Source organism: Arachis duranensis, chromosome 3, assembly GCF_000817695.3.
Source record: "Arachis duranensis cultivar V14167 chromosome 3, aradu.V14167.gnm2.J7QH, whole genome shotgun sequence".
Classification (NCBI taxonomy): Eukaryota; Viridiplantae; Streptophyta; class Magnoliopsida; order Fabales; family Fabaceae; genus Arachis; species Arachis duranensis.
This window is the reverse complement of record NC_029774.3, coordinates 87,565,382-87,577,749: the sequence shown is the minus strand read 5'-3', so window position 1 is coordinate 87,577,749 and position 12,368 is coordinate 87,565,382. Positions and strand designations below refer to the sequence as shown.

At 37.3% G+C, this 12,368-nt stretch overlaps 1 pseudogene; it reads right to left on the bottom strand.

Annotated features, from left to right (window-relative positions):
* LOC127745557 (uncharacterized) overlaps positions 1 to 10,213 on the bottom strand; it is a 144,784-nt pseudogene extending 134,571 nt beyond the window's left edge.
* Positions 10,214 to 12,368: the final 2,155 nt, after the last annotated feature.

Sequence of the window (12,368 nt, the reverse complement as noted above, 5' to 3'; positions counted from 1 at the left end):
ACTAATACACTAGTAAAAAGTCTTATTTATACTAAACTAGCTACTAGGGTTTACATGAGTGAGTAATTGATGCATAAATCCACTTCTGGGGCCCACTTGGTGTATGTTTGGGCTGAGCTTGATGAATTCACGTGCTAAGGCATTTCTTGGCGTTAAACTTTGAGTTATGACGTGTTTTGGGCGTTTAACTCCGGATCATGACATTTTTCTGGCGTTTAACTCCAGACAGCAGCTTGTACTTGGCGTTCAACGCCAAGTTACGTCGTCAATTTCCGAATAAAGTATGGACTATTATATATTGCTGGAAAGCTCTGGATGTCTACTTTCCAACGCCGTTGAGAGCGCGCCATTTGGAGTTCTGTAGCTCCAGAAAATCCATTACGAGTGCAGGGAGGTCAGATTCCAACAGCATCAGCAGTCCTTTTGTCAGCCTTTTTCAGAGTTTTGCTCAAGTCCCTCAATTTCAGCCAGAATTTACCTGAAATCACAGAAAAACACACAAACTCATAGTAAAGTCCAGAAATGTGAATTTAACATAAAAACTAATGAAAACATCCCTAAAAGTAGCTTAAACTTACTAAAAACTACCTAAAAACAATGCCAAAAAGCGTATAAATTATCCGCTCATCAAAAAGATAAGAAGTTAGAAAAGATTTTTCAAATTAAAGTTTGAAAAAGATATGATTTGGAAAAGATATGTTTGAAAAGATATGATTGAAAAGATATGATTGAAATTTATTTTGAAAAATATTTGAAAAAGAAATTTTAAAAAGATTTGATTTTGAGAATTAAAATCGATTACTTGACTAACAAGAAACAAAAAGATATAATTCTAGAATTTAAAGATTGAATCCTTCTTAACAAGAAAGTAACAAACTTCAAATTTTTGAATCAATCACATTAATTGTTAGTAAAGTTTTCGAAAATTTTGAAATAAAATTAAGAAAAAGATTTTGAAAATCAATTTTTTAAATTTTCGAAAATAATAAAAAATGAAAAAGATTTGATTTTTGAAAAATATTTTGAAAAGATTGGATTTTTGAAATTGAAATCTTGACTTGACTAACAAGAAACAACTAATTTTAAAAATTTTTGACTATGTCAACCCAAAGATTTTGAAATTTATGAGAGAAATAAGGAAAAGATATTTTTTAATTTTTTTGAATTTTTAATGATGAGAGAGAAAAACACAAAAATGACTCACAATATGAAAATTTTGGATCAAACCTAATGATGCATGCAAGAACACTATGAATGTCAAGATGAACACCAAGAATACTTTGAAGATCATGATGAACATCAAGAACTTATTTTTGAAAAATTTTCAAGAAAAGAAAACATGCAAGATACCAAACTTAGAAATTTTCAATGTTTAAACTCTAAGGATCCAAGAATGCATATGAAAATCAAGAAAAGACACAAAACAATAAAATGTAAAGATCATACAAGAAGAATTACCAAGAACAACTTGAAGATCATGAAGAACACATGCATGAATTTTCGAAATTTTTTTTAGAAAAATTAAAAAGATGCAATTGACACCAAACTTAAAAATTGACACTAGACTCAAACAAGAAACACAAAATATTTTTGATTTTATGATTTTATATTTTTTGTATTTTATTTTATTTTATTTTATTTTATTGGATTTTTCGAAAATTATTTTTAGAAAACAAAAAAGAAGAAAATTTTTTGAAATATTTTTGAAAACTTTTTTTTTGAAAACAAAATAAAGGTTGAAACAAGAAAATTACCTAATCTGAGCAACAAGATGAACCGTCAGTTGTCCAAACACGAACAATCCCCGGCAACGGCACCAAAAACTTGGGGCACGAAATTGTAATCTCAATGGCGCCAACAACTTGGTACGCACAATTGTAATATCACTCTTTTTCACAACTTCGCACAACTAACTAGCAAGAGCACTGGGTCGTCCAAGTAATAAACCTTACGTGAGTAAGGGTCGATCCCACGGAGATTGTAGGCTTGAAGCAAGCTATGGTCACCTTGTAAATCTCAGTCAAACGGATTCAAATGGTTATGGAATTTTAATAATTAAAATATAAATAAAGACAGAGATACTTATGTAATTCATTGGTGGGAATTTCAGATAAGCGTCTGGAGATGCGTTGTTCATTCTGAATCTCTGCTTTCCTACTACCTTCATCCAATTCTTCATACTCCTTTCTATGGCAAGCTGTATGTTGGGTGTCACCGTTGTCAATGGCTACTTCCTGTCCTCTCAGTGAAAATGGTCCTCTACAGTTTCTGTACGACTAATCAACTATCGGATTGCTCGTCTCGGATGAAAAATACCATGCACAGATATCGTATGGCTAATCAGCTGTTGGTTCTCGATCGTGTAGGAATAGGATTTACTATCCTTTTGCGTCTTTCACCACGCCCTACAGTCGCGAGTTTGAAGCTCGTCACAATCATCCCACCCCAGATCCTACTCGAAATACCACAGACAAGGTTTAGACTTTCCGGATCTCAAGAATGCTGCCAATTGATTCTAGCTTACACCACGGAGGTTCCAATCTCAGATTCAGATGCCGCATTTTCAGAGGGGAGTCGATGTGAATCGTTGATTAGAAACCCAAGAGATATACATTTAAGCTTGTCTTCATGTAGAATGGAAGTGGTTGTCAATCGCGCGTTCATAAGTGAGAATGGTGATGAGTGTCACATAATCATCACATTCATCATGTTCTTGTGTGTGAATGAATATCTTAGAATAAGAATAAGCATGAATTAAATAGAAGAACAATAGTACTTTGCATTAATACTCGAGGAACAGCAAAGCTCCACACCTTAATCTATGGTGTGTAGAAACTCCACCGTTGAAAATACATAAGAACAAGGTCCAGGAATGGCCGTGAGGCCAGCCCCCAATGTCTAAGGACTAAAATGATCCAAAGATATCTAATACACTAGTAAAAAGTTCTATTTATACTAAACTAGTTACTAGGGTTACAGAAATGAGTAAATGATGCATAAATCCACTTCCGAGCCCACTTGGTGTGTGCTTGGGCTGAGCATTGAAGCTTTCACGTGTAGAGGTCTTCCTTGGAGTTAAACGCCAGTTTGTAACTTATTTCTGGCTTTTGACTCTAGCTTGCAACTTGTTTCTGGCGTTTAACGCCAGAATAGGGCAGAAAGCTGGCGTTAAACGCAATTGAGACCGCACCATTTGGACTCCTGTAGCTCCAAAAATTTTATTTCGAGTTCAGGGAGGTCAGAATCCAACAACATCAGCAGTCCTTTGTCAGCCTCTGAATCAGATATTTGGTCAAGTCCCTCGATTTCAGCCAGAAAATACCTAAAATCATAGAAAAACACACAAACACATAGTAAAGTCCAGAAATGTGAATTTTGCTTAAAAACTAATAAAAATATACTAAAAACTAACTAAATCATACTAAAAACTATATAAAAACAATGCCAAAAAGCGTAGAAGTTATCCATTCATCACTAGCCTTCCAATACTTGTATGCCCATGCTAAGTTCTTCTTTAATGACCTTGTTTGTTTATGATCATGATGCTTAGTTGTTTTGGAACTCACAAAACTCAAGTTGGTAGTCATAATGTCACAACAACATCTTACAATCTAGCAATCAAACTATGCTTATTCACAATACACATGCATACAGAGAAGATAGAAGACAATTATGCAATTTAAAGTGCTGGAAATAAGTAGGAGGTAAAAGGAGCGTTACCACCTTGTAGTTCATTTTTACTGTTCTTGTTCTTTTCCTCCAATTCTTCCCCTTCCCATACAAAACTTAGAATGCTTGCTTATCCTCAAGTAACAATTAAAACAGTGGTGATGGGGTCTATGATAGATCATGAGTGTCTTAAATAATAAACTGTCAGTAGTACATGTGTTTAAGCAAGCAAAATTAAAAATAACAATGAAGGCACAAGAAACAGAGACATTGTGATTGCAAAAATAAGAATGTGTGCATGATACATTGCATAAAATATAAGTGGCACACCAAACTTAGTGTGACACTTTCACTTGGAATTGATGCAAGTATCCAGTAAAGATTGGAAACAAATTTTTGTTGCATAGCAATACCAAACTTAGAATGCAATCACATGTCAATTTATTTGAACTAAAACTAAACAAAGGAAATTGTTCTATGCTAATACACAATCATCAAGCGAAGAATTTGTCACAAGTAAGGATTTCTTGGTGAGGTATTAACAACAACAGTTAGGGAGCAAAAATAAAAGAAAGTATCAAAAACAAAAGAATGACTAAAACCAAGAGAAAGAAAAAGTGCCACACCAAAAGAAAGATAACATTGCAGAGGCATTATGATTATACAAACAAGTGGTGTTGCTGGACTCATTGCAAAAAAAAAATAAGTGGCACACCAAACTTAGTGTGACACTTTCTCTTGAAATTGATGCAATCCAGAAAGATTGAAAACAGACTGTTGCAGGGCAACACCAAACTTAGAATGTAATCATATGCTTAATTATTCAAAATAGACAAAGCAAAGAAAGGAAATGTTACCTACGGTTGGTTTGCCTCCCAATAAGCGCTCTTTTAGTGTCATTAGCTTGTCATGTTGTTCTCAACTTTCTTCCTCTTCTTCCAGTTTGTTAAGAGGAATGACCTCTAGTAGAAGGAAGAGCCAGTTAGTTCCCCCTTTATTAGCTTCTTCCCAACAAGCTTCTTGGTGCACGAAATTGCAATCACACTTTTGCAATACGCACAACTAACCAGCAAGTGCACTGGGTCGTCCAAGTAATACCTTACGCGAGTAAGGGTCGAATCCCACAGAGATTGTTGGCTTGAAGCAAGCTATGGTTATCTTATTAATCTTAGTCAAGATACCAATCGGATTCTTTAGCCTCGATTGTAAAATATAAAAGAGCATGAAATAAATACTTATTATGCAGTAATGGAGAATATGTTGGAGTTTTGGAGATGCTTTGTCCTCTGAATTTCAGCTTTTCCCTTGTCCTCCTCTTCACACATGCAAGGCTCCTTCCATGGCAAGCTGTATGTAGGGCGTCACCGTTGTCAATGGCTACTTCCCATCCTCTCAGTGAAAATGGTCCAAATGCTCTGTCACAGCACGACTAATCATCTATTGGTTCTTGATCATGTCGAAATAGAATCCATTGATTCTTTTGCGTTTGTCATCACGCCTAAAAATTGCGAGTTTGAAGATCATCACAGCCATTCAATCATTGAATCCTACTCGAAATACCACAGACAAGGTTTAGACTTTCTGGATCCTCAAGAGTGGCCGCCAAAATGTTCTAGCTTATACCACGAAGATTCTGATTAAGGAATCTAAGAGATACTCATTCAATCTAATGTAGAATGGAGGTGGTTGTCAGGTACACGTTCATGGATTGAGGAAGGTGATGAGTGTCACGGATCATCACCTTCTTCATAGTAAAGCGCGAATGAACATCTTAGATAGGAACAAGCGTGTTTGAATGGAAAACAGAAATAATTGCATTAATTCATCGAGACGCTACAGAGCACCTCACCCCCAACAATGGAGTTTAGAGACTCATGCCATCACAAGGTATATAATTCAGATCTAAAATGTCATGAGATACAAAATAAATCTTTAAAAGTTGTTTAAATACTAAACTAGTAACCTAGGTTTACAGAAAATGAGTAAACTAGGATGGATAGTGCAGAAATCCACTACTGGGGCCCACTTGGTGTATGCTGGGGCTGAGACTTAAGCTTCTCACGTGCCTGGGCTATTTCTGAAGTTGAACGCCAGGTTGTAACCTATTTCTGGCGTTGAACTCCAACTTGCAACCTGTTTCTGGCGCTGAATGCCAAACTGCAACATGAAACTAGTGTTGAACGCCAGTTTACGTCATTTATCTTCGCGCAAAGTATGAACTATTATATATTGATGGAAAGCCCTGGATGTCTACTTTCCATCCCAATTGAGAGCGCGCCAATTGGATTTCTGTAGCTCGAAAAAAACCATTCCGAGTGCAGGGAGGTCAGAATCCAACAGCATTCACAGTCCTTTTTCAGCCTGAATCAGATTTTTTCTCATCTCCCTCAATTTCAGCCAGAAAATACCTGAAATCACAGAAAAATACACAAACTCATAGTAAAGTCCAGGAATATGAATTTTGCCTAAAAACTAATAAAATTATACTAAAAACTAACTAAAACATACTAAATTCTACATGAAATTACCCCCAAAAAGCGTATAAAATATCCGCTCATCACAACACCAAACTTAAACTGTTACTTGTCCTCAAGCAACTAGATAAATAAAATAGGATAAAAAGAAATCAAGAAGCAATAATATCTCAGACTTTTAAGTGAAGCTCAGATTCTAATTAGATGAGCGGGACTAGTAGCTTTTTGCTTCCGAACAGTTTTGGCATCTCACTTTATCCTTTGAAATTCAGAATGATTGGCATCCATAGGAACTCAAAATTTAGATAGTATTATTGATTCTCCTAGATTAGTATGTTGATTCTTGAACGCAGCTACTTTATGAAACTTGGCCGTGGCCCTAAGCACTTTGTTTTCCAATATTACCACTGGATACATAAGCCACAGACACATAACTGGGTGAACCTTTTCAGATTGTGACTTAGCTTTGCTAAAGTCCCCAATTAGAGGTGTCCAGAGTTCTTAAGCACACTCTTTTGCCTTGGATCACGACTTTAACCACTCAGTCTCAAGCTTTTCACTTGGACCTGCATGCCACAAGCACATGGTTTGGGACAGATTATTCCTTGTTTTTTTTCACTACTTTTTCTTGCTTCAAGAATCAATTTCATGATTTTTCAGATCATCAATAATATTTCTCTTGTACATCATTCTTTCAAGAGCCAACAATTTTAACATTCATAAAATTCAATATCAAAAATATGCACTGTTCAAGCATTCATTTAGAAGACAAAAAGTATTGCCACCACATCTAAGTAATTAGAATTTTTCTTATTAAGAACTCAAAAAAAATATTGCCTCTTTATTCTACAAATCTACTATTTTATTCATGTTTAATGATGATGAGAAAAATAAATTATAGCTTAATTGGAAATAAAATCAAAAATAGATATACTAATTACTACTACTCCTATATAACTTCTGAGGTAAATTCCTATAAGAACAACTATCACAGAATTAAAGATAAGATTAGGACTCAACAACCTTTATTTTGAGAACTGGATGTTCCTCTAGTCTGTTGGGTGCTTGGTCCTTCAAGAGATAGTTTTTGACGCTTCAGTTCCTTTAAGTCATGCCTTTGCTCTTCTTGTTCCCCAAGCAATTTGCAAAGCATGCTATTTTGATTATTCTGTTCTTCCTTTATTTGGTCCATAGCTTCTTGCAACTTGGTAACAGATGCTTCAAGATGCTCACAGTACTCAAATTGAGGAAATTCTGGGAGGAATTCCTGTGCTCTCCTCTTGATGGGTCATCCTACACTTGTTGTTTTTTCATTGATATTTTGGTGATTGGTCGCTCAACTGAGATATACTCAGTTATTCCCATCTTCACTCCAGCATCTTTGCAGAGCATAGAAATTAAGCTTGGATAAGCCAATTTGGCATCTTTGGAGTTCTTGTTTGCGATTATGTAAAGTTCACATGAAATTAGTTGACGAACTTCCACTTCTCTTCCCAACATAATGCAATGGATCATCATTGCTCTTTTAACTGTGACTTCAGAACGGTTGCTAGTGGGCAATATAGAACGCCCAATGAAGTCCAGCCAGCCTCTGGCGACTGGTTTGAAATCTTCTCTCTTGAGTTGATTTGGGACGCCCTTGGTGCTGGTGGTCCACCTGGCTCCAAGGATGCATATATCCTCTAGAATCTTGTCCTGGCCCTTATTTGTTCTCATCATTCTCCTATTAAAGGAGTCTGGGTCATCTTTCAGCTGAGGTAGCTTAAAGATCTCCCTGATTTTGTCAGGGTGAATGTGAACAATCTTTCCTCTGATCACGGTCCGATAGTCATAGAGGGCAGTTCCAGATATTCTCTGCCTATCTGTTTGCCACAGATTAGCGTAGAATTCCTGAACCATGTTTCTTCCCACCTTTGTTTCAGGATTAGCTAGGACTTCCAGTTCCTGTTTCGAATTTGCATTTGAATCTCTGGATATTCGTCTTCTTTCAGATCGAATCTAACTTCTGGGATCACTGACCTTAGACCCATTATTTTGTAGTAATGGTCTGAATGTTCTTTGGTTAAGAACTTCCCTTGATTCCAAAGTGGTTTTGAAATACTCTTTTTCTTGCCTCTTGGAGTGGGTTGTTTTCCTTTAGGAGCCATGATCTTAGTGAATATGGTTTAGTGATCACGGAGAAACACACCAAACTTAGAGGTTTGCTTGTTCTCAAGCAAAAGAAAGGAAAGAAGAGGGATAAAAGGAGAGCTAGTATCGAATGGTGGATGAGAGGAGGGAGGCCGAATGTGGATTTAAAGGGAGGGGGTGGGTTTTCAAAAATTTTGAAGAAAGATAAGATAGAAGATATGATTTATAAAAGATAAATATAATAAGAAAAAGATATAATTTAAAATTAAAAAGTTGTGAATGATATTTGAAAAAGATAAATTTGAATTTTTATTTTGAAAAAGATTTTAAAAGATAATTGAGTCTTTTTTTTAATTTGAAAAGGAGTTGGATGGGATTTGAAAAGGATTTGTGTTTATGAATTAAGATACATTTGATATTTTTGAAAAAGGGATTTTAGAAATTAGGATTAAAATTTTTGGAATTGAAGGATGAGAGTTTGTAACATGTTTATGCAAGAAATCATGAATTGGAATATAAAAATTTTGAAAAATGTGAACTAAAAACGAAATTACCTCCTCCCCACAATCCTGGCATTAAACGCCCAAACGCTGCATGTTTTGGGCATTTAACGCCCATTTGTAGCTTCTCCTGGGCGTTCAACGCCCAGCTGTTGCTTCTAGCTGGCGTTGAATGCCAGGAACTCCTTTGTCACTAGGCATTTTTCTGAATGCCCAGAAAGCTATAAATCTGGCGTTGAACGCCCAGAAGGTGCTTCTTTCTGGCGTTGAACGCCCAGAAGGTGCTTCTTTCTGGCGTTCAACGCCCAGAAGATGCTTCTATCTGGCGTTCAACGCCCTGATGGCTATCCTTACTGGCATTGAACGCCCAGTAAGTGCTTCTTTTGGGCGTTCAGCGCCCAAAACAGCTCTTACTAGCTTTTTTCTCGCACCAGTGAGCTTCTTTTTGCTGTTTTATCCTCTGAATCCTTCTGTAACTCTGTGAACTCAAGCAATTGCTATTTTTCCTTGAAGATAATTGACATAAACCTGTAAAAATCAATTAATTGACAAATAAGCTTCGTAAATGGCTGGGCTGCCTCCTAGCAAGCGCTTCTTTATTGTCTTTAGCTGGACTAATACTGAGCTTTAATCAAGTCTCAGTTTTGAGCATTCTTGCTCAAAATTGCTTTCAAGATAATTTTTTAACTCTCTGTCCATTAATAATAAACTTTTTGTTAGAATCATTGTCCTGAAGCTCCACGTATCCATATGGTGATACACTTGTAATCACATATGGACCTCTCCACTGGGACTTCAATTTTCTGGGGAATAATCTGAGCCTAGAATTAAACAGCAAAACTTTCTGCCCTGGTTCAAAGACTCTGGATGACAATTTCTTATCATGCCATATTTTTGCCTTCTCTTTGTAAATTTTTGCATTTTTGAAAGTATTGAGTCTGAATTCCTCTAGCTCATTTAACTAGAGCAATCGTTTTTTTCCAGCTAACTTGGCATCAAGGTTTAGGAATCTGGTTGCCCAATAGGCCTTATGTTCTAGTTCCACTAGCAAGTGACAGGCTTTTCCATACACCAGCTGGTATGGAGAAGTTCCTATAGGTGTCTTGAATGCTGTTCTGTATGCCCACAGAGCATCATCCAAGCTTCTTGCCCAATCCCTTCTACGGTTAATCACAGTCCGTTCCAGGATTCTTTTAAGTTCTCTATTAAAGGCTTCAGCTTGCCATTTGTCTGTGGATGATATGGAGTAGCTACCCTGTGGCTAACTCCATATCAAACCAAAGCAGAGTAAATTTGTTTATTGCAGAAATGAGTGCCCCCATCACTGATTAGTACTCTAGGGATACCAAATCTGCTGAAGATGTGTTTCTGGAGGAATTTTAGCACTGTCTTAGTATCATTAGTGGGTGTTGCAATAGCTTCCACCCATTTGGATACATAATCCACTGCCACTAGAATATAAGTGTTTGAGTATGATGGTGGGAAAGTTCCCATGAAGTCAATACCCCATACATCAAACAACACAATCTCCAAGATCCCTTGTTGAGGCATGGCATAATTATGAGGTAGATTGCCAGATCTTTGGCAACTGTCACAATTAAGTACAAACACTCGGGAGTCTTTATAGAGAGTAGGCCAGTAGAAGCCACATTGGAGTAGCTGTTCACTCACTTCCAAAATGTCCTCCATACTGTGATCCATGACAGTGCCAAAGGATCTTTTGTGCTTCTTCTTTAGGCACACATCTACAAATTACTCCGTCTGCACATCTCTTGAAGAGATATGGTTCATCCCAAAGATAGTACTTTGCATCCGTGATCAATTTCTTTGTTTGCTGCCTACTGTACTCTTTGGGTATGAATCTCACTGCCTTGTAGTTTGCAATGTCTGCAAATCATGGCACTTCCTGGATGGCAAAGATGTGCTCATCCGGAAAGTTTTTAGAGATTTCAGTAAGAGGGAGGGACGCCCCTTCCTTAGCTTGATCCACCTCTATTCCCTTGTTCGAAATTTTGTGCCCATGGACAATTCCTTCAGTCACAATAAAGTGACATTTCTCCCAGTTTAAAACCAGATTAGTCTCTTGGCATCTCTTTAGAACAAGTTCTAGATGGTCAAGATAGGAGCTGAATGAGTCTCCAAACACTGAAGAGTCATCCATGAAGACTTCGAGAAATTTTTCCACCATATCAGAGAAAATAGAGAGCATGCATCTTTGAAAGGTTGCAGGTGCATTGCACAGACCAAATGGCATCCTTCTGTATACAAATACTCTAGATGGGCATGTGAATGTTGTTTTCTCTTGATCCTGGGGATCTACTGCAATTTGATTATAACCTGAATATCCATCCACGAAGTAGTAGTATTCATGACCTGCTAGTCTTTCTAGCATTTGGTCTATGAATGGTAAAGGAAAATGATCCTTTCTGGTAGCTGTATTGAGCCTTCTATAATCAATACACATACACCACCATATAACTGTTCTTGTAGGAACCAGTTCATTTTTTTTCATTATTAACTACTGTCATGCCACCCTTCTTAGGGACGACTTGGACAGGGCTTACCCAGGGGCTATCAGAAATAGGATAAATAATCCCAGCCTCTAGTAATTTAGTGACCTCCTTCTGCACCACCTCCATCATGGATGGATTCAGCCGCCTCTGTGGTTGAACTACTGGATTAGCATCATCCTCCAATAGGATCTTGTGCATGCATCTGGCTGGGCTAATGCCCTTAAGATCACTGATGGACAACCCAAGAGTTGTCTTGGGTGTCCTTAGCACTTGAATTAGTGCTTCCTCTTCTTGTGGCTCTAAGGTAGAGCTTATGATTACAGGAAAAGTGTCACCTTCTCCCAGAAATGCGTATTTCAGGGATGGTGGTAATGGTTTGAGCTTGGGTTTAGGAGGTTTCTCCTCTTCCTGAGAGATTTTCAGAGGTTCTTTTATTTCCTCTAGTTCTTCCAGATCAGGCTGAACATCTTTAAAGATATCCTCTAGCTCTGATTCGAGACTCTCAGTCATATTGACCTCTTTTACCAGAGAGTCAATAATATCAATGCTCATGCAGTCATTTTGGGTGTCTGGATGCTGCATAGCTTTGACAATATTTAACTTAAACTCGTCCTCATTGACTCTCAGGGTTACTTCCCCTTTTTGGACGTCAATGAGGGTTCGTCCAGTTGCTAGGAAAGGTCTTCCTAGAATGAGAGTTACACTCTTGTGCTCCTCCATTTCCAACACCACAAAGTTAGTGGGAAAGGCAAATGGCCCAACCTTGACAATCATGTCTTCAATCACGCCTGATGGGTGTTTAATGGAACCATCATCAAGTTGGAGACATATCCGGGTTGGTTTGACTTCATCAGTCAATCCAAGCTTTTTGATAGTAGATACAGGTATTAAGTTGATACTTGCCCCAAGATCACATAGAGCTTGCTTGGTACAAGCACCTTCTAATGTGCATGGTATCATAAAGCTTCCGGGATCTTTAAGCTTCTCAGGTAAGCTTTTTAGAATGACTGCACTACATTCTTCAGTGAGGTAAACTTTTTCAGTTTCCTTCAAATCCTTCTTATGACTTAATATCTCTTTCA